This window comes from Saccoglossus kowalevskii, chromosome 10 (genome assembly GCF_978046115.1).
Source record: "Saccoglossus kowalevskii chromosome 10, keSacKowa6.1, whole genome shotgun sequence".
In the NCBI taxonomy this organism is placed as follows: Eukaryota; Metazoa; Hemichordata; class Enteropneusta; family Harrimaniidae; genus Saccoglossus; species Saccoglossus kowalevskii.
The window spans coordinates 30,887,359-30,913,984 of NC_140650.1; the positions used below are offsets into that span (position 1 = coordinate 30,887,359).

Here is a 26,626-nt window from a genome sequence, read left to right on the forward strand (position 1 = left end):
TTTCTTTCAATTATAATACCACAAAATGTCGGAAAATTCCATATACATGCGGTGGTATTGTTGGACAGGAAGAAATCCACAATGAGTGAACGACGCCCACAAGCAAATGGCACGAGAAAACACATTTATAGATAATTTTGCAAATTAAAATAACCATGTGAGGGAATTATAAAGGGTTTGTTTTAGACGATCCTTATAAACGTGAACAAAATTTGGATATTGCAGTTCTACGCGCAATTTTCCCTTTGCGCTCGTGTATTTTCGCCAAGTACTGGTATCGTCTGATACCTGGGCAACACGTGGTACCATTCGACCAATGTGAGCGCGACGTTGCAGCGCACGTTTTAATAATCTTTAAGAATGTGATGTAGTGGAAGCTGAATACGTATACCCACAATTCATGGCATCCAAGTGTCAAGCATTACTATATTCTAAACATATGTAGTCCAGTACGTCGTACACCAACCGTGTACTGTATAAAAAACGTGAGAACATGTTTCTCTCAGTTCTGATGATTTGTGTTTTTTTTGTACATATACATTATGGGATGCTCTCTTATTGACTGTGATAATGTACACCATCATGACGTGCACCTATTCATCGTATGCATACGCCTGTATCTCATATTTGGTTCACACACATGAAAACCGGATTAAGAGTTTTGTTTTTTTGTTTCCCAAAGCTGGTGCATGTGCCATATTGCGCTCTTCAGTTGCGGTGGTTATGTTTGAGATGCGACTAGATTTCATGTTCGTCGTCGGAATCTGCCATCCGTTTCTATCAGACAATACGTCATCGCGATTGATTCCATTCTAGTTATTGATATTATAATATAATATATATTACCATAATAGGGATCTTACCGTCCAAATTACTTATTTTAGGAATTTAAAAGCAACCCACTTTCTGTGTAAAATTCAGTCTAATTTTTATTTAAACAATTCCAACTGCAGATATTTTTGTAGTTTTAGTTCTTTTTGACAAATGTTTAAATTATTGCACCTCTATCACCTCAAGCATATAAATGTAAACTGTACTAAGTTGTTGACAGTACAAGATTTAAAAGCACTCCCCCTCTCGCTAGTTCGTCATTATAGAAATTACACCGCCCCGCAACGAGTGATCAAACGCCGCGCAGATTAAATCGTCTTTGTATTTAGGTTTTAAGCAAAATAATTAATCCATGTTGTGTTGCCATGACCCGGACTGGTAGGACAACATGCGAACAACTCACTTATGTATTAATTATATATCTGTACGTACAATACTGTGCGACAAACAATATAACGACGGCAGAGGTAAATGCATGGGAATCGGAAAATTAATTGGATATTGTGCATCAACTCTATCGCAAGTATATTTGGTATATTCCTACCTGGTATATCACTGCATTCGGTGGTAATAGCGTGAGAACGGTGCAGTATACTTTGCACAAGGTGATGTCCAGCCGTTTTTTATTAAAAGATCTGTCGAAAACCCGGAAATCACAACAAAACCACTGACATCCTTGTCATCCGTAGTGTGCAGTCCGATGTTTATCTGTCCGCGTGCATATCTTGTTCATTTACAGTGATGGAGCTGTACAGTTATGTTGTTGTTGTTTTACTCTGACCGGCAGCTCTGTAATTAAAGTAAAATAAGGCTGGTTATGCCATCGTCTCTTGAAATAGATGAGATCTCAAATCGGCAACGCCGTATTATACGTGCGTTTGGCCGAACACGGCCGGTGGGCCTCTGTTATATTGGCACTGTCGTGTTAAAGTGTGACGGGCAAGCCGTACGTGCAACAGTTTCAATGCTTCCACATGTTCCGTGCTAGGGAGCACGGGCCCGCTAAGGCGATGTAATTTTATGAAATGAAGTATCATTTTCGACAGCGTAAATAATATAGCTAATATGAGTAATAGTAGTTCAGACCGACTGAGTTAATTTGGAATATATTGGTACATAAACGCAATTACAATATCCCAAGAAACATAATTGCCAACCAACCCAATTTTAATTATCGCTAAAATGTACACAATTACCCCTTAGGGGAAAAAGCATTTTTATATTATTTTCCGTTTTGAGGTAAAAAAGAAAGGTGTTTGTTTATGCCATGTGTTTAAGCGAATTAGCAGTTATTGGTTTCAGATGGATACAATTAATATGATATACAATGAAGAATCAATATATTAATATATAGAATAATTACGAAAATTGTAGATGTGCAACGTTGTTCCCTGCGCTAAAAATAACAATAAAGCAATATTACATTGTAATAATCGTAATATCCGCGCTGTGACCGTGACGATAATTTGATATTGGAAGTAACACGCGTACGGCGTAGGCATATAGCAATACGTACATTTCACGGGGTAACATAGCTAGTCAACACACACTGATATTACAGGGAGCATAACAGTGAACTCATCCAATAGTCCATAAGCGGACAGCCTGAATACAGATGAGCGCAAAAAAGTTCAGCGCCAGTCAGCGTAACAACGGTTTTTCTCATATATGTGTGTTATCGTTTGTTCAGGGGTATACAACATTTCGATGTATATCCACTCCGCAGCACATTCTGATTTACGTATGCAGCTTAGAAGAATACAAAGTAAATTGTAAACAAATGTAGCAAAACTTTAAAACAAGAAGATTGTGTGAGAAATTATACCTCCAATTATTAGCCTAACATCTTATCAATCGAAACACTTGTGGATCAATACATATTTATATACGAATCTATATAATCATGATTTATAAGTGAATCTCTGCTCAAGTAAAAGACTATTATCAATAACGTTTACAAAGTACCAAGTTCAATATCACGGCATTCTCAAAAGCATTGGAGGAGGTCGTTGCCAGTCAGAATCGACATTTCCGTTGCTAAGCTCGCTATTTCAAGTACGGTTAATAAGATAACATTGATATTAAGTGTTACAGTACGTTGAATTAAATAAAAACATATCGGCCCTATTGTTCACTGTCAGTTCCAAGTCATGTTTACTTTCCAATAATACGAAAGCTTTTTGAATACAATTTCACTATTTATAGAAATGAACCACCCACAGTCACGCCAGTATAACTATGACTGTATATAGTAATATTGCAATGTTATTTTGGTATTTCCATTGTATTTGCATTTTCTATAACATTTTGCAAATTACCACAGAAAGTGGGAGAGGACGTGACGCAAAAAACATTACATCGCCATGGTAACAAGTGCAGGTGTGCTTCATTGGAAAGATCACTATTTTAGCTTTATAATGTCCACCAGTCGGCCATATACTGTCACATAATGTTCATAATGTATGTTCTTGCGTAGTCTATATTCTAACATAGAAAACAATTTAGTGAAAGTGTGTATTGGAGCGTATCATATATAAATTAGTACAGTCATGTGACCACTATCACTATCTGACAAACATTAGGGTATTACAGTTATTGTGAAAACTGTGTAATATTGGAATTCGTGAAGAGTCATGAACGCTCTGAATATAATGTATTGTAATGAACATTCTTCTGTATATTAAGCCCAACTATTCCACAATTGGGTCACTGATCCATTGCTTCATCCATATATAATGAACACATCCCATGTATGCATTCATGACAGTTGGGGAACCAGACTTCGGGTGTTCATCAAGCGAAACGGTAATGAACACTTTGTCTCTCGTTCACCTAATACATAAGCATTATAAATATACCCAATATAATAGTACATTGATCTACCAACACATTAAGCATAAAAACAACTCACACATCAAACCAATTATACATCCATGATTTATATCTGTATGCAATTACTTTAATTGACAAGCGAACGACACTGACTATTCATTTGCGCACACTCCGACGAATGCTGAACCCAAGCACTGTATTTCGGAACCGGATGTCGGCTGTTTACAGATCGATTTTGTTCAAACTAGGTACATACATTGAATACTCTGGGACTATGATAGACGTCATTGTGTTTTTCAGATCGGATTCAAAATGGCCGACTGGCGACAATTTTGTTTTAATGAATGCAGTTCTAGTGGCACATCTATGATACACTTTGACTGATTATGTTCAAATGTTATACATTCATTATACATAATGATACATGATCTTGATGATCCTATTAAAATGGCCGACCGATGACCATTTTGTTTTAATTAATGCTGCTTTAGAGCAATATCTCTCAATGTAGACAGGTATTCACAGGGTGACTGAATGTCAACCATTTTATTGTTAAAAAATCATCTTAATCAAGCATCAGGTTTTGGATCCATATCTCCGACATGTTTATGTTAGAACTATGTTACTATAAATATATCTAGATATCGTAAATATGATAACTAACGGGAACTTAACATGCAGTCTTGTTTTGTGTTTTCTAAAATTAGGGTGATTTTAATTTATTAAATTTATCAAAAGAGGAGAGGTAATTATTTTAATCAGAAATAAATGTCATATCCACTATACAAACCAAGTGTCCCCAGCGGGCTGTAATATATATTCATACACAATCTTTATGCAGAGTCCAGCAATTTGAATTTGTTTTGATTAGTAATAATCTGATAGGAACGGGTTATGTCATCTGCTTACAGACAGTCAAATTACGATCGAGTTATGATGTGGATGCAGAACCTGGGTGCATGACTTCTATGACGTAAGGTACTCGAAGAATAGAAACACATACCAGCGCATGCGCATGCAGTTTGACAGTCAGTTGAATTATAACATGGCGAGCTCTATTCATTATTTACAAAATAGCTCTACTTTTCTGACAAAGCAGTACCTATTCTGGGGTACGACTCACAAGGAAATAATGTGTTTATAAATGTCGTACCGAGGGTAATAATGATCATGAAGTATGACACTGTTATTGTTAAGTATTCAGTGCTTGGCAGACAATTGCTTACCACATGCCACGGCACAGCGCATATCATCACTACGTCCCCATTCACAAGGTATCATTGTCCACACGCCGCGTGATACACGTTTATTATGGGAAATACTGTTACGTATTGCAATAGCTGTACTCCTACAGGAATGCATTGATCTGCTACAATCATTCACTGTACTAGGGGAATCTCGAGACGTATTTAGCAGATTTCTCACCTGAACTAATCGCGTTATAAATGAGCATACTGTAGCTGGTCTGAGCTGATAAGAAATATAAGTAATTGATGGATAGAAATTCATATAAACAAAAAAACACTTATATTATTTGGACACACATAGAGATCCACACACAGTCGATTCTGTTTCTATTATCAAAATACGATGATGTCCGAAAAATACATTTTTTCCATACATTTAAAACTATATATTTTGATTATAGTGAATATGTATAAGCTTTCAATTACGCGATGTCGGAATATCATCACACAACAACAAAGAAACGTCCACCGGGTATTGTGAAGCTCCATTCGAGTAAAAAGCAAAAGTGCCATCCCGTTGGATTTGGCAATTCTACCTGCTTTCAGATAGTATCCCACAGGGGGAATCACATAGTTATCATGAAAAATATCGTGTTATTGTGAAAAAATGTGAACCAGGTGTAAAGACAGCATACTAATAACAGAAAAAATAGTATAACATGCCTATTATCGGATTAAAACGCCCAGGGGATGTAATAAAAGCAATCCATACAATGTGATGTTATATACTAATCATATACTAAAATAATATCAGCACGATAACTATGCCAGTTTTTGACATGCATTGCATTTTACACAATTTGAAAAAGGGATGAATTTGTCCATTAGGAAATAACTATCCAAAATTGACATTGATGGGTGGATCGATTGATCAGTGTGTTATTACTATATAGATCCATCATTCTAAGACAAGTGATGACGTAACAACATTGGAGTGCGTGTCATATAAAGTGTTCACTTGATGTTTGAGAGCATGCATTATTTATGAAAAACGGAAACACTGTGTGACATGGCAATATCATCCTGCATCATCAGACAGAAAATATTGGTAAATATAATCCCAACTTCACAAGTTGGTTGGACTTGGCATTAGTACATTTATTGAAATTGCACGCATTTAGACAAAAATGGTTTTTGAATGCGCAATTTAAATCTGAATGAATTTTAATCACATTTTGGTAAGATAAAACTTGTTAAATTAAATAATTGTTATACAAATCGAGTTAATCGATAGCATTTTCATAAATCATTTCAAAGTGTATTTGATAACGGTGAATAGTCCCTTTTGAACGCGCGTACACACATAGACATATCGCAAATGAATAAGCCACGTTTTTTTAGGTTGTACGTAAAGATGATTGAAACCGAAAACACGGAACGCATGTGTAAATGGATATATCGACCATGGATGTAGAATATCACTTGGCAAACAACGGTGAATGAAGCCTTGCGTACAACATATGTTAGCATAAGGCACTATGTGTATTGACTTAATAAGTCAATACAGTTGAAACTACCTTACTCAGTGCTACTAACTCAATGTTCATTAGCCTGATACGAACACATCAATTCACTACGGCATCGCACTATGATCAAACCATTGGGACTATGACCATTTGGCCATCTAATTCAGAACTTACGCATTTCCGAACAAATTGACTATAAAATGACCACTGCGTTTTCACTCCTTCAAGGGAAACCGACACGACCAATTACGGCCTGGCTTTCGATCGGGCGTTGCACTATGAATATCTGCTGTGCAGCTGTCTGAATACCCAAACAAATTAGCAATGGGGCATCACCTGCGTATCTTGCAGTTTTATCAAACGAATATATCTGTGAGGTAAATAAGTAAGATTTTCGAATATAGACTATACACAAATAAACAGCACCTACACAGCTGGGAAGTCATTTCTAACTATTTACTTGTTAATAGTTACAGCATAATTATAGGCCATATTACCTGATATATTACCAAGAACGTTTCTCATTTGGTGCCACACAGCTCATTTTGATTTAGGATTATGAAATGACACCATTGCAATAAGTTTCAATATAAAATTCAACGCTTGAATATTATCCATTAACAACTTAACAATTATAATGGCGCACATGAAATCAGGTAACTGCGCCTGTGCAACGAGTTGAAGGTACGTACCGATAACTATAATGCATAACTATTGGCTTAGTTATGTTAATTTTTATAACGAACACAACTTTGTATCCACTGAAAAGTAATACAGTATATATCAACATGTAAGTATTAAGAATATCAAGGCTACTAGTATGTTCCATTTCAATTGTCTCTTATATATCGTATACTACCTGGTAATCTGAGGTTGGACGTACCTGACTCTTCAATGCGACTAATAGTTAATATTTTTTTAATAATACCAGGGGCATACATTGTAACACGATACATAAATACATGACATATGGCAACTACCAGTATATTTTGGAGTATCAATAAATGTATATACTAAACATATATAGTCAGTAATCAATTGCCCAATCTGGATCGTGATATGCTCGGTTGACGCAAGATACATAGAGACCGATGTCTCCTCACTGTTTGCCAAATGAATTTAAATTAAAATAACACACCCACCATCGGATAGCGTTATTTGAATGTAATAATAAATTTATCCATCACATGGAAATATGATATTGCCGTGATGTTCCTTCAATTCTGAAACCAGGAAACAAATTTCATTAGAGCACTTTGGCGGTAAATCGTATTGCAAAGTTTGTTCCGTATAACAACGGTATTGATCTATTACATCATTTGAGCCACGTGATATTAAGCTTGATTACAACAACGACTTGTTGGATTGTTTGTTTTACGTCGCACGCATAGTCAAACGCACACAAACCGACTACATAATTTGTGTAATGATTTCAAAAGAGTGTTTACCAGCGAAGTTGCGATGTGCAAAACTGACTATACCATGACTAGCGATGAACGAGGGATTCTATGACGTGCTCAGACCCAAATGTCACGTGACATTGAATCCCGCTTATATTCAATTGGAAAACACAATACCAATTATTATTTGAAAGGGAGTATTTGCACAATTAGAGACATGATTTGTGGATATGTGGCTTCGACTCTTCAGATATACTGAAGTGACTCGAATATTAATAATTAAGAATGTCCTCGAAAAAATAAGAAGCATGTTATGTCATATTTTGAATTTTAATAAATGAATTCACAAAGACAATTGCGGTTTTTAGTTTATTTATTTCATTTTTGAATGAATAAACCTCGCTGTGAAATAGCCTATAAGATTATTTATAAGTTGCGACATATCATACATCTCAGATATTTCTACCTATGTGGTTGAATAAACACAACGCATAAACCCACTGAGAACTGAAATGTGGCACGATAACTCACGTAAATCGGAACTACTTTGGGTATTTTTGTGTGATTGTCAATTATTCAGCACCAGCCTCGTTATATTCTAGGTTTCAATTCGCTGATCACTTGCGTGTAGAGGATTTACAATTCAAAAAAAGCAATAAAGTTCATCATACTAACTACGTACGTAACGTGTGTCAGCGATTAACATTTGTATTAGAATAATGCATTCACTGGAAACATCTACAAACTTATTTATGAAATGTGCAATGTAGTGACAATAAAATACGATATTCATCGTAATAATTTACAGCGTTAGTACCATGATTACCGGTAAACCATTAAATATGCACCGTATATTCTTGTAAAATCGAAAGGGCGATAAAACATTAAATTTCGTATTTGGCAGGATGCTTTCATCACACGCGGTATTATTTTCATGGCGGAACTGTCAGCTCTTACTCACACTGTACCGACCCGTGAGATTCAAATCAATCCGCATTTCAGGATATGTGTTACTTAATGTCATCTCGATTACTAGATATATAACAAAACTGCGTGAACAATAAGTGCAGCACTTTTCTGTACACACTTCTCAGGAATGTTACGGCATTCTTAGGATTTCACTGTTTGGCAGAAAGTTCGGAATTGTACAATGACGAGACCTTATCATCAATGATGAATATTACATGTTTTTTTTATCCCGGGGCAGTTTATACATAGCTGGGTAGGAAGGTGCCACTAAGTGCTCAAAAGTGTGACCATTTTTATACCTGGATAGTAGCAAAATCTAAACCCATATTTATACCAAAGTACCATTTCTGTCATCACTGTTTATTCCAAATAAAACAGTCATCGTATTTTCTCTATTAGAAGAGCATTTCCAATAGAAGCACATGTAAGCCAACAGTCGCATTGTATATTGATTTATTATAATATGTATTTTGACCATAGAAACACCTCTGTCACTTACATAAGGATCTGAGGTTGAGGTATTCGCTCATATATGGTCCCATAAGTATACCAAATCGGAAAAATATTACCGATATTTATACCTGTCTTGACCAGAAATAAGATCGATTCTTATACCTAAAATCCAAAATACGAGACCCATTTCAAAGCACGTTCCCATTAGGCAAGTTATATGCACCCCCCGTTTTTTTATAACTCTTACATCAATATTTTAATGAACGTTTAGATTTTATTAACGAATTGAGTAACATGACTATATGATTTTCCACTCACAGCGGCGTGCGCTTGGGTGTGTCTAAACCAACTGGTAACGTATGCCTGACATCACCGGAAGTATTTGAACATCTTTAAAAAACTGTATCATTTTGAAGGCCAAACTTGTAAGAGCATCAAACAAATCAATGTTTATTTTAATATGATTATTGAAATCTGCGACAGGATGACTTGAATCACGTGATGCGAAATCTGCTAGCGAACATATACAAGAAATATTAATACGTTAATCAAATTTCGCAGATACTCCAGTCGAACAATTCATTGCCATGGTAACTGAATTACGTTCTCAATCTTCGGCTTCCGCATTTGGAAATTTCCCTTGTTCACAATGGTCGACTACGGTAATACACTAAGGCTCGGCAAATAATTCGTGTTTCACGAACGGAAAGCAATTCGGCTTACAGAATGGTAAATATTATGATGGGCCAATATACACGTATTATACCCACACATATTCTCTACATGGTGTATCATGCGTGCAAAGAGCAATGCTAAACAAATGTTTACATAGTGCTAATTCGAACTTTATAAAATGAGATTGACTTACTCGACGTTCTCCTTGGCGTCATGATTGTCAGTACACAAACTACTCGAGCGAATACTTATTTTAATAATAATATTCTCGTCACGAAGGAATCAATTTCTTATAATATGCCAATTGCTGAACCATAACAAATAGACATATGTAAAATACATAATTAATTTCGATATATTTAACCACTGTTAAATTAGTTATTCATGAATATTGATTAAATCAGTGTCAACAGTGTGCGTAACTCATATACGACGCGACAAAATACTAACACGTATTGGTGGCGGTACATGCATTCCGAACAAATTGTATTACGCAGTTCTGAAAATAAACTATTTGGTTGTAAACTGAACAGTCACTACACATAATTAGATACAACGCGTACATGCGTGCCGTGAGTGACGTTACCAATACGTAACAGCGTAAACAATTCATAATTTAGAGCGTACAGTCGTCGAACCGCGTCTTGTTCGATATCGGTTCCACGTCGCGTATACCACGCATGTAAAATACATTATTTCGACGAAATTAGACGACTGTGGCACTTCGAAATGTTATTTTTATGAAAGAACGCGACATATGTAGTATTGTGTCCCTCACAGTTTATACCTCTCCTGTCTAAATACATAACGGCTATTTTGTTTGCGTTAACAATCCGAACATCACTTGAGTCATGTGGTTCATGGTTCAAGCTGCTATACACACGTTAAAGCATCTCAACAAAACATAACAGACATTACAAATTTTACTTTCACCTTCACATTCGGCGACTCTACTACATGATACGTGCTCAATTCGGTGTCCGTTCTTTGACATTATCACGCCAAAAGACCATATGAATGCATTTTGAAATAAATATTTCACGACAATGCCTCAAAATTAAAAGTGAATAAGCCCTTATTCCACGATCAATATGTTAAATTTACTGTCTTTGTTGCAATCGCGCCGGCAAACAACAGTCCCACCTGGTATCGATTCTAGACCACTTCACTTTCAGCTTGGTAAATTTTCAACACAACCTTGCAATAATATTTCTTTTATACACATGCATTAGTGAGATTTGCTGGTAGCTGTATTGGCGCCAGGCAAATAAACCATGTTCCGTCAAGCACATATCACAAGAAGCATGAATCTTATTAAAGATCTGTAGTAATCAAATTCAGTGTACCTACGAATGTGAGTTACGCAACACGTACCGTACTACCCACTTAAGGGAAAAGACGAACCAAAATACCGATGATTACAACTAGTATCGGTTTGAAACTTACCTCTCGCTAGATGGATGGCAAGTGGTGGCGGACTTTTAAATGATACTTATATACACGTCGGCGTCTGAGCGAATTGCAAACAGGTAATTCTCCTACTGTAGCGTCAGCTTATCAGAACTGTTACGAGGCAGGATGCGCTCTAATGTGCTGTAATGTACACGGCATGGCGATAAAGGAAGAATAAACACCGGGGAACGAGATAATAAACTACAAGGGTCTTTGTTCTAACTAGAGCAAGTTATTATTCAATGTATTATTAATTGCGGGAGTTATATGGAAGATAATCATGTTGTCGTGTTACAGTGATGCGAGGCTCAACCTTTGTCATCATTGCTGGAATCACGGCCTCGTATCTAGCTTGGAGCGGATCGCCCCAGTTAACACATGAGTTTGGAAAACAACTAACAGACGAGAGCCAATCAGAAACACACATCTGATGTTTCGGAATAAACACATCGTTATAATTAAATTTATATTTTCGGATTTACATAATCGTGGCGAATTACAATTAGCAATGGTATGTAATCACATTGACAATATTTAATCAAATTCAGAAATTATATAATATTTGGAATAAGGAAGTGCTTGATGACGTCAGTCGCGTCTGTAATATATTTCGTTTGGCACTTTTGATCAATGTGGTCAAAGTGTTTTTGGATTAGCATTCGAATGAACTCAACTGCGACTGTATGAAACAGGCAATCTGTCGATTAGTCGCAGGAAGTCACATCACAAACACTAATAAAAATGGTCCCACTTAATACTAGGCTTCAAGCTGTTTCTTTTATGTAGAAATTCGGATTGATTTCTGTGTGACGGTTTTAGTTAGATACTCGACAGTTTTAAGCACATCGGAGAGTGTATAATTGAAGCCGTCGCTTTATGCCATAATGATCGATAATAAAACGCATCGGATCAATACGGTTTGCAAGGCACAGCTACTTACCAATGTGCTCGAATTATTTCCAGCTACTTCAGTTCACACATTAAAGTAGCTGCCATTGCGAAATTATATCATACGTTACTCAACCGATGCATGTTTCTGCTTCATTCAAATATGTTCATTGACACCATTATTTTGAATACATTTGTGACCAAGAATACTATTGAAATCCCATCACCAAAGCGCGCAGTGTGTTACTACAACAACGTTATCCAGAAAGACATAAATAACAATCATACAATTACAATTCCTAAAAAGATAGAAAGTTTACACATAATTTTATGCCTGGAGAACAATATTTATGAAAACAGAATCGTAAAACACTCCCTAATAGCTAAAGAATAAGCCTTGACCAGTATTTAATAAAACGTATTTCAGACTGAAGCCGTAAAATGTACGTCGTTGTTTAAGCGAGCCTGACATTACATTATGGTCCACCTTATTACACACAGTTACGTGTAACGTTAGTTTCCTTGTCTGTGCACCTGACGAATCACACGGCCACATCTCTGTCAGTAACACCCACGCAAATTTAGACGCAAGAAATCGGACAAAAGAAACGATAAAATATCGGGTTGCTTCGAAGAACAGCACGAAGGAGCAATATCGGTATTGTTGTTGTCGATACGTATAATCATGGTTGTTGTGTCAAGCAACATGCATTGAACGGGCAATGTATTTTGGAAGGATACATGGCCTTTCCGTTCGATCGCTTGTTTTCCCCTCATTATTATTAATGCAGAAAATCAATAAAGCACATAAGTCATTTGTTGGACATGCACGTCAATCAAACGACTATTGTATATAACAAGTCACTGCGATAGATTTTATGATTACTAAGAATATCACTAATCAATATCATCCTCGTTAAAATCATACACACTGTTCCAGCAGAAATAAGTGCTCGCGGGAAATCTAACGAACTATTGAAAGTTGTTAATCATCATACTTTTCGAATTGACTATGTATTTTGACGATGGTTTTGCTAAACACGCATCCGAAATTAAACCTAGGCTATAATCACATTCCCACCATGGCACAAGATGCCACGGGCAATACGTTGACAATTATCTACTTGATCGACGCAATCATTGAAGGAAATTTGAATCTATCGCTTTAACCGTTATTTTGTAACATACCATTGTCGCTGATATATTATCAGATGCTAATATTGCAGCGTTAGGTTCCGATTCATTACCGCGTGCTGGAAACTAATATGCCACAATGGTTATTAGAAAGAACGTACTCACACGCAAGTAATCGTCTACATAGAGCGCCACAGTCCCCATGCCATATCGTGTTCGATAATGGGGCCCATGCTACATATACGATGTGTCTAATTAAACTATATTGTGTATTTACATAAAATTCAAACCCGTGCTGTGTGATCGCTGCGGTTCTTTTACACATAGGTAAGTTTTACGATATTGCGGTTTTATGCCGAGCTCAGTGTATCGAACAATTCAAAGGTGACGGAAAATGTACATGGGTGGTGCATCATTACATTATATTCTATAATAATAATAATAGAGTACGCTGATGTTCAGAAACTTAGGTCGGTTTTAGCTGGTTAGCACAGGCGATGATCGTTAACGATATTTAATTATGAAGTTGGTTAATTAGTGTCAAAATTAAACACACAAAGTATGCATATAGAAGAGGAAATTATTACAACTACCAGTGCCTTATACCACGTGATAATAATAATGCTAATATCAATATTTGACAAATCGGATATTCACGGGAATGCGTTCAATTTTGATAAGCTTTTCCAACAACTGGTTTAGTTTGATTCCCAAATGACGTGCACGTGTACTATATAATAATATGACAACCCTATTTTGTAGTACGCATGTAGTATGCCAGCATAAGCATGCACAATATAATTCAAAAAACACATCAGGACAGAATACGACACCGAAGTATCCAATGTGCAAGCATTTATAAATATGTTGAGTTACAAAATATTATTATACATATGTCACCGTAACGCCATAAGTTACAACGTGCCGTGATTTTGTGGTATTTTGCGGGATATTTTCATCCTACCATATTAGAGAATGCGAGTTCCAAATATTATTATACATATGTCACCGTAACGCCATAAGTTACAGCGTGTCGTAATTTTGCGGTATTTTGCGGGATATTTTCATCCTACCATATTAGGAAATGCGAGTTCCAAATATGGAATGATTACTCGCGTCCTCTGATAATAAACACAAACATGGCTGCCACCAGAGATTTGACCGATGTCACCACGAAGTGATTCGAGTAAATATAGTACGAAACTTGATCTTTACCGCATTATTCGTATACTATACACGCATACATATAACACTCTAGACTACGTGTTGCATAGAAAAACAGCAACGGCATTGCGTGAAAATCGTCTGATTTAATGTGTTACTCATATCTGTCCCGAAATCCACTTCATTACCATATCTTTGCACACACTTGCAGCAGCGCGTATTTATTTTATGTTATTTGTTTTAAATGTTTCAATTTTCCCTCAAGTTCGAGCCGTGTCACAGGCCTGCCTACGGGGTTTCGGAGTGTTTTTGCGATGTTATGTGACTTCTTTTAATTTAATTGTATCCGTAAACCAAACGCGCCATAAAACATATATACGCAAAAATTATCAATAACAAACGGGCGGCTAAACAGCTACATCGCCGACTTGAGTAGTAAAATATATTCCGACAGAAAATCACGTGACAAGCTGAGGTCAACAGTTTTTGCATTAATTGGACAGTAAAAATAGCACTTTTTTAGCTTAGCACAACAACACTATTAAACAACGACTAATCGATGGCAAGTGTGGTTAACCAGGCATCAAATATGTGTCCACGTTAATAATTACGCATACAAAGCACATCAACGTGACAAGACGTGTCAAAAGAACGCTTACGTGCATTTATACGGAAGTTTGAATGACGCACGTTTTGAAACAACTTGAATTGCCTTTAAGGCCATAAACAAGTAGGGATATATTCCCTGTAATTTGAGTTTGAGTCACCCATTTGATGCATATCGGCAGCAAATTGAAGTTTGGGATTGATTGCAATATCGAAAGAGGAAATAGGTTTTCAGACGTCCTATACCAATTTACTCTCTCCTCTCAAAATAAGATGTAACTGACACCGCACACCATGCCATCGTAATTGCTAGCTGACACGTGAACAAACTCTCAAGGACACTTAAAGTTGAAGTACTAGACAATAGGTAAATTTAGGAATGTTCTACATAACATTCCGTTCATGCTAGGTTTTAGTTACCAAGTCTGACTGTACCGAACAAATGTACATATCAATGCTTACTAGGCGAGTGTCTGTGTCATGAAACTCGGTTACTTACGGGGGGTGGCACGAAAATAATGCGAATATTGATGCATATCGCATCACTGTCAAATTAATACATTCATAACTGAAAATGTCACATACAACGTGATAGGAAAATCAATACAATATATACAATTGTGAAATTGAATTTTGTTCGGAACCGGACTAACTGTAATCCTAATTGGAATTCATAATTAAATTTATAATCTGTTTCTGCAAAACCTTCGATTAATGCGGGCGAATAGTGCTGTGAAAATAACCGCTGGTTTGGGGGAATACAATTATTTAAAAAAAATGAGATGTTTCATCGAACACCCGGTCGATTCTGAATATAATGCGACGTGGATAGTACTTTCACTTGTACGTGTGAGTGGTAAATCGTTTTGCGTGTTTAATTTATTTAAAAAATAACAGCTCATATAAAAAACAATATTGTGTTTTATATTAAAACGGCATATAGTTTATTGAAAACAAATCTGTTACCATGACTACGCTTTACATGTTTTGTATTATAACAAGATATTAACAATCACCAGAACAACCAATACACTGATCCCAGGCCTCGTGTATTTCTTTTTCGCTGGTATAGTATTGAATTCAATGGTGAATTCCTCGACTGTTTAGGATCGCGACCCCTTTTTCTAGCTCTATTTTGTTCAACGATAACAACTTTATTTGAGAAAGAATTACAGAAAACAGAGGCAAATGTAAAGGAGTGATTTCCGATGCATAGAAACTCCATTTAGAAAGCAAAAATAAACTACTTTGATTATATGCCTAGGTAGATCACCAATGACGTGTCCGTGCTAGAGAAACAGTCGTTCCTTGCAATATGGAATGTTTTCTTGATGGATTTCATTGTTTATAATTCGCGGAATTGACTTCATGTGTACCTGTTATTAGAATAAAGAGCCGAGTGCACTCAAAACGCATTAACTTCATATGCTAGTTTGACAACGCACTGTTTAACTATCTGGAAACATTCATAAGGAAAAGGAGTCCAGCACAGTTTTGCGTATGATGAGATAGGGTGTATGGGCAGTAATGGCTTGAAATAAAAACAGCCGTATGATGTCGATTTCAACTCTGAATCATCGGAGCATGTAAAACCACTGGTGAGAATTCATGACATTTCTTACGTTAGTCGGTTAATTCACTTGGTCATGAAAATGCTAATATTAATCATTATCGGTTGTTTTTGTGCCTCCCAGTTTACTGCGCTGAATACTTCATTAAACTTTAATTTGCCCACCCAACCGATTATCCAGTACTTGGTAAGCAGTTTGTTACAGGTATCTGCCATATCGCCAATACATTCGGTCTCGTCTATACGTCCGCTGATTCATTTTGCTGCGTCGAAGAGCACTATAGCTCAGAGAATGTGACTGACAGATACGACTATATTGGCCGTCAAATGGTAAAATAAATCGACACCATGCGATATAAAATCGAGATACAGACGCGGATTAAAGTCGGATTATTCTTCATGATCATTGATAACAAAGTCGAATTTGAGGTCAAGCATTCAACATTTATTTTCACTCTACAATTCCACTTTCATAATTGTGCTACATACGTGTGTTAAATAAGGCAGTACATACGTTTTTACGATTAAATACCAGAATTCGAGTTTAGTATCACGGCCAAATAAACATGAAATACAGCATTATGGGACTGGAAGAAAAACTCAAAAGGACAGAGCTCTTTTTGCAATAGTTCTAGCACCTAGAACCTGCGACATTATTATTACGACAACTTTGAGGTGCGCAATATGTTTTAATTGGTAACACGCTACTGCAATCAAATTCAATTCAGAGAAGTCGCACTCAAAGAATTGAACGCAGGCTAAACCTCTCACGAATAGTATTGGTTACAATACAGTTTTGAGTGACATACTCATGAATATTTAGTGACATATATCGCAAAGAAGTAAATACCCGATAGCTTCCTTCCTTCCATCTTATTCTACCCTACAGCCCCGGAAACAATTACCTCTCACATAGATTGTAAGAGATGCAAGAGGGTTATGAGACGTATTTCGTTCGGGAATTGGCTATGAAGGCGATAGTTATTCGTTTATTTTAAAAGATTGTTTTATCTAATCTTTTTTTTTTTTGGCCGAAGACTTCACAGAAGTTAAATTGTACAAGCAATACGTTGTTTGTATTGGCTCTGCGACCGCAGCCAAAAGCTATCATTAATGAATGAGGCAAATAATTCTGCTAGGGAAAGCAATCTGAAAAGTTATTTTTGAATAAAAAAGCAAATCGAAGTGAAAATGTCTGTTTAGAAATTGGATCGGACCATTGGCTATGAAGGCGATAGTTATTCGCTTTTTTTAAAAGATTGTTTTACTTAATCTTTTTTTTTTGCCGAAGACTTCTCAGAAGTTAAATTGTACAAGCAATACGTTGTTTGTATTGACTCTGCGAGCGCAGCCAAAAGCTATCAATAATGAAGGCAAATAATTCTGCTTGGGAAAGCAATCTGAAAAGTTATTTGTGAATAAAAAAGCAAATCGAAGTGAAAATGTCTGTTTAGAAATTGGATCGGACCATTTAATAAATTTATGGATACGATTAAATGAAGATTACCTTCCAATGTTTCTTTTCAATTACATCGTACAATATGATGCGAAATGTACTTAATTTAGATTAAATTAGATTTCTCAAACACAAACATCAGCTGATTGGCCAATGTGTGTCACATGGTTTCGTTGACTACTCACTTTTTTTCGTGCCTGTATGCCCGGATATAAGCATGAGCTGTTGTGGTGTTGTCAGTTGGGGTAACTTTAACGAACCAATTTAGTTTGACTGACTAAATCAGTAATGTCGTGACAGACGTCATGTTGCTCAGATTTGAAGGGACTAATATTGGCAGGTCGAACCCAAAGCATAAGTAGAAGTGGCGCCATGTCGGCTGAGTTGAAACGAATATCTGTTTGCAGTTTAGTTACTCCACTGCAATATGTGGGCATTATATAAATTCTATTTTCCACTCACAACTTTTTAAGTCAGACACATTTATCTCATAAACCCCTGTAATTCACTATTATTCATGTATTTTTTTTTTTTTATTTTTAAACTTTCAAACTTTGAGACCCATACACATATTATAGCTGTGTGAGACAAACTAACTTGAGTATGATATTTAACTACTAGACAGGACGTAATGAAGTGATATAAATTATTGCTGTTTTGCAGTGAATGAATCAACTTATTAGGTGATATAATATAATTTATTCAGTTCTAAAGGGTACAGGCCAAAATGTACAAGACATGTAGTCTGTGCAAATCAGATCCCCAGAGTAATAAATGAAGGCATTACAAGGGAAACACAGAGCATTATGAAATATATAACTTGGGCATAATAAACCTTCACCTATACAAATAAAATGCCAACTCTATAATCCTTATTATACTGAAGATTTCTCAGTAAAGCATGTCAAGAAATGGCAGGAGGTATAATATTGACATGCTAATGTACAACAATATACAAGTTTTTTTACCCAGCTGTAGGCAAGGGCCTAAAGTAACTGACTATTAAGATTAATAATATAATCAATTACGCATGCGCATTAAATATTCTTACATACATATATAGCTATTATTAGGCAACGCGTACGCATCTATGCAAGCTTGATCAATCCGCTAATAAACAAAACAGCAATACCAACCAATGTTTTACACAAGCGTGATACCCCATTAGAAATATGTATTGTAGCATTGGACAATATGAAAACGTTAATACCATGAGTAAGTCGAGGATATCTCATTAGTTGCCTTACAATATAAATTTTATATGAAGCGAGAAACAAATGATAATTACTGGACGAGTTTAATCAAACTGACATTGCAGGATAACGTATTTGATATAATTTTTAGCACATGTATCCCTGGGCCGTTTAGCAACTATTAAAGGCTTGACAATCTACACATTAATCATACATTGGTGAGTACATGTTCAAGATTTCGTAGCGTCCTGGCTTATTTGCATAAACAAACATTGAATACATGAAAAACGAATACCGTTATGTTTACCCTATTCCGATATAGAAGTATTTTAGAACCATTATTATTATTATTATGATTACTGTTTTAGGGATACATTGGAAAAATAATTCCTAATTTTGAAGTCACATCAAACTGCAAACGTTTCATTTACTATCAGTGAAAAATCGCCATAAGAAACAAATTCTGTTCGTGAAGAAGTTTATGATGGAATAATTTGAAATAACACAATCGTTTTGGCAGACATCTAAAACTATCAAATATATTCGAGAGAATATAATTCCAGAAAAAATTGCATTGTATATACCACCAACATCTTGAGACACTGACCTGTGGTTCAAGGGGTTTGAACAAAATGTGACATTGTCGTTCAGAGTACACACAAACTGGGCTGTGAAACATTACCCGCTAAAATAACATTACAGTGCTCGGTAGATGCAAGTTCAAATAAAACGGTAATAACTCAAACAAATTATCTCCCGGCTAGTGCAATACGAGTACATATTTATAAGTGCTCCGTGTATTTTATCCCAATAAAACGGGTCTACTGGTGTCTGTGATTGATATACAAATTACACATTCCGTGACCTTTACTGAAACCAGTGATGTTTCACCTCAAGGCGTTGTTTAGGTACCACTGACTATACGTGCGATCCATGCAGATACAGGGTACGGTTGCACGGGTTACTTTAATGGAAACGTGTCGTTATGTAAGTTGCAATACATGAAAGTGACATAACAAGTTAAGTATTCGAATAAATGCCGTCAGCGGATAATATTAAACTATGTTTATGTAATAATACAGATGTCCGTAACAGCCACCAAGTTGTCTGCGCTATAAACTCGGAATGCTTTCGTGAAAAGCCAACAGAACAAGGGATTAAGCAGAATACAATTAGAAGAAATGAAAACGTCTGCAAGCGAAGTTTTAATAAGTATCGGATATATACGTTGATTATGGATCGACGGTGGCGGACATGTCCCTGGCTATCTGACATCCCACGATTATCAGCATGGCAATTGCTTATATGTGACGCATGTTACGCAGTTATTATTAATTTATCGTGGTTTAATTCGGTTACAGGCAATATAAAGAACAGCGCCTTAGATTCATATCTTTCGAATCTGATGGATTTCATTTGAAAATAATATATTTAACATTGGTTAGAATGACATGTTTTTTTTTTCAAAAAAAAAAAACGTGAGCAAAATCACCAAACGCCATACTATAATATTCAACATTACCAATTTCCAAAAAAACGGGAGGCATTAGCCTGACAGCAACTTAAACTGTGTAGTACACCATTTCCGTCTATAGTGTTATTCCGTTCTGCCGCAGATTTAGTTGCAAATTGACACTAAAACCTGCAATTGGTTCAAAGCGTTTACGAATAGTTTTCATATTATGTTGGTCAATGGCAGCCGAGGCAGAGTAACTGCGGTAGGGCGACTATCTTGATTATTCTATAAGATTTCAAATCATGATCATTACATCTCCGAACAAGGATTGACAAAATTGTGCATTGCATAACGTGGTCAAATAACACGTGAATGGCAAGTCTCTTCTTTGAACTGTACGAATTAATTTCAATAATGCACGCCATCAGAAAACAGATAGATTTGACTGACACTTATCCATGCGATGGACACCAATGGCCCGAAATGGGATTAACAAAAAAAGATTGCTACCCCCGCCTCATCATCACCGTATATATGCTGGTCACTTGCACGATGTGCTTAATTACTTAAGCATGGGACCCTTCTATCTGCAGACATTAGCTCCGATCTCCACTTAGACAGCATTAGTATTTTGTGAACTAAAATATTTTCCGCATTTTTTTGCTTTGTTTTGCCATTACAATTGAATATACACATTAAATCGTATCATTCTTTGTATTTGAATTGTACCTACTTTCAATTTCCGACTCTATATTACTCATTTATAGATTCTACATATATTTCCACTTTACATTTTAGACCCTGAAGACCCCCTCAAACCATCGTTAATAAAGAAATATTTACCTAGACAGAAAGACTTATTAAGTGCAATAACAAATGTTTGAATATCTGACTTGATATCAGAATAGGCTATTTGCTGTAGAGATGATTGCAGAGATGATTGCCAATATATTGGACATGCAAATTAGGTTAAATTATATGCAAGAATTTGTATTGAAACCAACCAATCAAAAACGAGTGTCTTGAGATTTACACGCCATGACGCATGACTTCTCCGTGACGCTTCGGAATCAAGTAAAACTGTAGATTGTTTCATTCTAAATTGATTGTACTAAATAAATGTTACTTAGTTTAGTCCATGCAAGTTTAATCAAAACAGGACATATTTTAGGAGCTTAAAGCTATCACAAATAAAGCGGTCACTTAATTTAATATATTTCAACTTGCTGGATTCAACTAAATTCAACTTTAGTACACTCCCTTTGGAGTACTCAGATTCCGCGTGGGATTGTGACAACTGTATTAGGCATCTATAACGAAATCATACAACTATTAAACACAACATAAATAACGATTGTTAGTATTATATTGGATGCCGAAAATAATGGATTCAATCACTGATAGAAATAAGAATAAACGATAGAAGCGGAATTACACTGGCAGTTAATTCATGACTGAACAATACAATGTAGTCATTTGTTCGCATCAGTGTTGTCCTGGGCTACAACAAAAATACCTTTCATGATACTCGCCACGGGGGAGTGGATACAGAATATAGATATACAGTGTTGCCGTTGAAATAAAGTGATGAAGATACGGATAAAGTGATGAAGATACGGATAAAGTGATGAAGATACGGATAAAGTGATGAAGACAGAATGTTATCACATCTGAAGGTCGGTTTTAGCGCGGGCAATGCCTCTACTGAGAAACCAACGATCGCGTGGGAGCCATTACTTGTAATGAATAAGCGATGGGTTGAAATCAAAATCAATAAATAAAATTATAAAAATTATAGTTGTAACCAGTGACAAGAAATGATAAATTGGTCGATGCGGAAAACAAAGCAAAAGGGAACACATGCTTTGTAATTTAAATTGTCGTTTTTGTATTGGCAGGCAACTTATTTTCTCAATATCAGTAGTTATAACAGAAAAATGTACCAATGAATCTGTATTATTCGTTATTCTGTTAATTTGAATTCCATTATGATTTAGCTCTTTCACAACCTAATAATAATTTGGGATCATTTCTCAATTCATGTTTAATCATAATATGTATCAAATCAGATGATTCATACGACGTCACGTGACAAAACAAGTTAGCTCACGTGATGTCCCTCAAATTGGGCGCACACGTCTATTTTTCCAACCATGGCGCATTCCATCTGTATTGATCTGAACTGTTTGTATTGTTGAATTTAATTTTGCTGAAAAGCGTACGTGTAAATTTTACAAGAAAAAACAAACAAACGCACACTGTTCAACACATATAAGTAAAGACGATTATCAAACATGCCAGTGCATCAAACAAAATAAAAAATCTATATGAATCCATTAGTCATGATATTACATCATATATAGCGCAATTGTTCACCTGTCAATACCTGAACAAATCTGAAGAGCTATATTGTGTGAAAAGCAAAACGCACTTGAGAGTATACCAATTTCACTACGAACTGTCGTTTAGTATATAAATGGCGTGTTCGTTTGAATTTTGTGGCAGTGATCAATGCAAACATACGCCCTAGTCGCACACACGTTACAGAAGTTGTTAACTTCATAATGACGTCATTAGTTGTCCCACCGAACTGCACTTGCATGAATGCGGGTAAATGTGAATAGATAAATATTTTTGGTTTAACAATCTTTACCATGTCGTATTAAATCATGTGATTAGTGTTGCCGGTATTGGGCATTTAAGAACGGCCATTAGACAATCTAAATACAAGTTAAATCTGATAAGCTACGGATGCATAACTCCCCTACTGCGAGCATGACAGCTCGTTTCCAGTTTTACATTATAGCACATTTTGAAGAAAAAAATATCAGATACAATCATCAAAGAGATTATAGCGAAAATATAGTGTAACGTTAACGACGACGACAACGACAGATGTCTACCAAATTACATTAAGTACGTTCATTCGTGTTTTGGGGGAGCGCGCCACATTAGTTTTTATAAAGTAAAAGATTCACATATCAATGGGCAGACTGCACTTTTATCGATACAGTGTTTCATCGTCGCCATTATAAACGTGTTTTCCCAGGAACAAAAATACCATTTTAATCATCAAAGCATATCTCCGTAACATCCACGTGCCATCAATGATGTGAATAGGCGGTCACAACACTCACAGACAAGCTTTACAATATGATATCTCTCATTAAAGACGAATGCAATCGAAGCCACCATAAAACATGTCTATGCGCTTTTCAAAATAACCATAGCTAACCGATAACTGAAGCAGTTAAAACGAGACTGGCAGTAAATTTTATTTTCAGTGAGGTGTTACAGCTAGTCAAATAGGCGTTGTATTGGTGTTAGAAACGAAAGAATAAAAATATATAATTCAAGCATAGAACAGCGGTCACGATTTATTAGTCTGATTGGGACCATTAAAAATATATGTTATATATATAAAAAAAATAACAATGGAACGTTATGCAATGACGACGGCAAGGCATATGCTGATAAGAAGTATATAGTGGCGAACAGAAAAGTATCCTTTTACTTTATAATGGAACGTCAACACGCTAGTACAGTCATAACTAATTTGGTTGTCATTTTTTTAAAATTTGTAATTTCCATTACATTGAGGGTGAATAAAAGTGGCTCCTTCACAGAGGGGACACTTTCATAAGGGTGGCACCCTCACAAAGGGACACACTCGTCAATTGGTGACGTAGAAAATTACAATTCATGAAATCAGCATTAATTCAGTTCAAGAATATGACATATACAAAGATGCGTCAGTTCGGCATGCATAATTAACGAATGAAATCAACACACGTATTATTTATAGACCAATTACTCATGACACTAAGCACACTGAGGGCACAACTCAGCTTCGATATCTAATTAATTATGTACGTGGTATTCATCCATTTCAATTCCTGTCTTGTGATTAAGATACGATCGATCCAGATCACGCACCACTCAATTTTGCATCCATCGCTCTGAACATTTCACATAAAACTAATGAATTCGATAACAAATTCAACAGCACCCAGTCCTCACGCCCTAATATTACTGAAATTAACAAACACACTAATTACCATTTTTACACTGTCACACCGAAACAAGATAAAAAAAACAGTCATTTTTTTTTCAAAATGACGCCACTTTTGCAAAAAAAGTGCCACAATAAGCGTTTTATTCGAGTGAGCACGCCCACCTTAACAGCGGATGTCACCTTCGATGATGGAATTCGATGGATGCGTTTATGCTATTACCAAACAAATTCGGCCAATGACCTCAGAAAAATACTTTATTTGATGTCCCCACGGCCCCTCAGGGAAATTTACTACCCATGTTTCCTACGTGTATTTGGCAACGATTCTGGACATATAGAAAATCGTACAAATTGAAAGATCTGAAAACGTTATTCGCTGGGAATGGTTCAACCCTGACTCTTAACGACAGGTTTACGTTAGCGATTTTACGTACTCTGAGAAATAGACACAATTATTGACAACTAACATTAATTATGAATTCACAACAGAGTGAATCATGTTCGTTATAAGAACAATTCCCATGTGCTATAAAATGTTATTGCGATGCAGACATCATCGATATCAAGGCCAGCGTATAGTATTTAAATCTCATGATATGAAGACGATCGTAGTGTGTGCCATGGATAAAGGCTTGCATGGTCGATCATAATTAGTATGTTGAATTGGAGATACATAGCGAGACATATTTTACACAAAAGTGGCTGAGGAATTAGTTGCTGTAATTTCAGAGAATGTACATACCTAATAGTAAATTGTCTTCTTGTTGTTTTTTATTGCGCACTTGCCGAGATACTTATACCAAGGGAAGAAGGAAAACATCGTTTAACATTGTTATAGATTCCGATGTGGTATCTGTTAAGCCACAATGGTGCCGCTTGTAAGATCTGAAAAAAATAGAACGTGGAATTATGTAAACTGAGTTACAAAAAAATGTTGTTAATGGTCGGACAAAGAAACACGCGACAACTTAAGAGCAGTTCATCTGACGGCACTGTCTACATACATGTTGCCTCACAAAGCACAAATAAATGGAAACACACTAACAAGAGAATAAATTGCACATTTGTAATAAATTACATTTGTACGGAATATAAGGAATACGAATTCCGAAATGTCTGCGGTGAATGCATTTTGAACTTGTTCTCTAAATTAATACTTGGTTGACCCTGGTTTGTTTGTTATGATTACAGGCGCAAAGATACGCGCAGTATTACCCAATATCGCTCCTACAGTCAGCGCATTATCGTAGATTATTAGAAAACTGTCGCAGTCGATGAGTGTTTTAAAAAGAGTCATCTAGCAAAACATAACGAGGTTGATGAAGTATGTGACCATAAACCTCTTAGAAATAAACTAAGAGAATTCAACCCTGCGGCTGTCGCCAATATCTTCCTAACCTATGCATAGGGCTGTCAGCATAAATATGCATCCTGCGCCGACTGTGGCTTTTGATGTATATCTTTGAATGTTTTTTCCTAAAATGTAATCAAACATTTCCGTGTTATGCGGGATATAAACATCTCGCATCCCCGGGGTTGCGGCGTTACCGGTAACTATCTTTGTTTTAGCCCAAGGACTTCTACTTTTTGTATAATGTACTGCGTCAGTGGCGATTAAAATTCATAACGAATGTGCAACTATTCCGGGAAAGTTGCATTTTGAAATGATCTAGGGATCGTTATGACTAAAACTGATTGCATGTTGTATTTCTTAAAAATAATTACTAGATCATATTACAGAACAGGGTATAGGGAACTAAAGTTGGCTGTACAGATATCGGCACAATGAACTTATCTCGGCAACAATTCAATTGGTAAA

The 26,626-nt window shown here is 36.0% G+C and overlaps 1 protein-coding gene across 1 annotated transcript in view; it reads right to left on the reverse strand.

Annotated features, from left to right (window-relative positions):
• The window catches only part of LOC100367857 (neuronal acetylcholine receptor subunit alpha-7-like), a 125,475-nt gene that overhangs the window by 57,648 nt on the left and 41,201 nt on the right, over positions 1-26,626 (reverse strand). The window contains exons 3-4 of the mRNA XM_085504498.1: positions 25,550-25,692; positions 1,376-1,620 (exon numbers count right to left, since the gene is read on the reverse strand). The gene's annotated coding sequence lies outside the window, so the exon portion shown is untranslated. The remainder of the gene's footprint in view (positions 1-1,375; positions 1,621-25,549; positions 25,693-26,626) is intronic.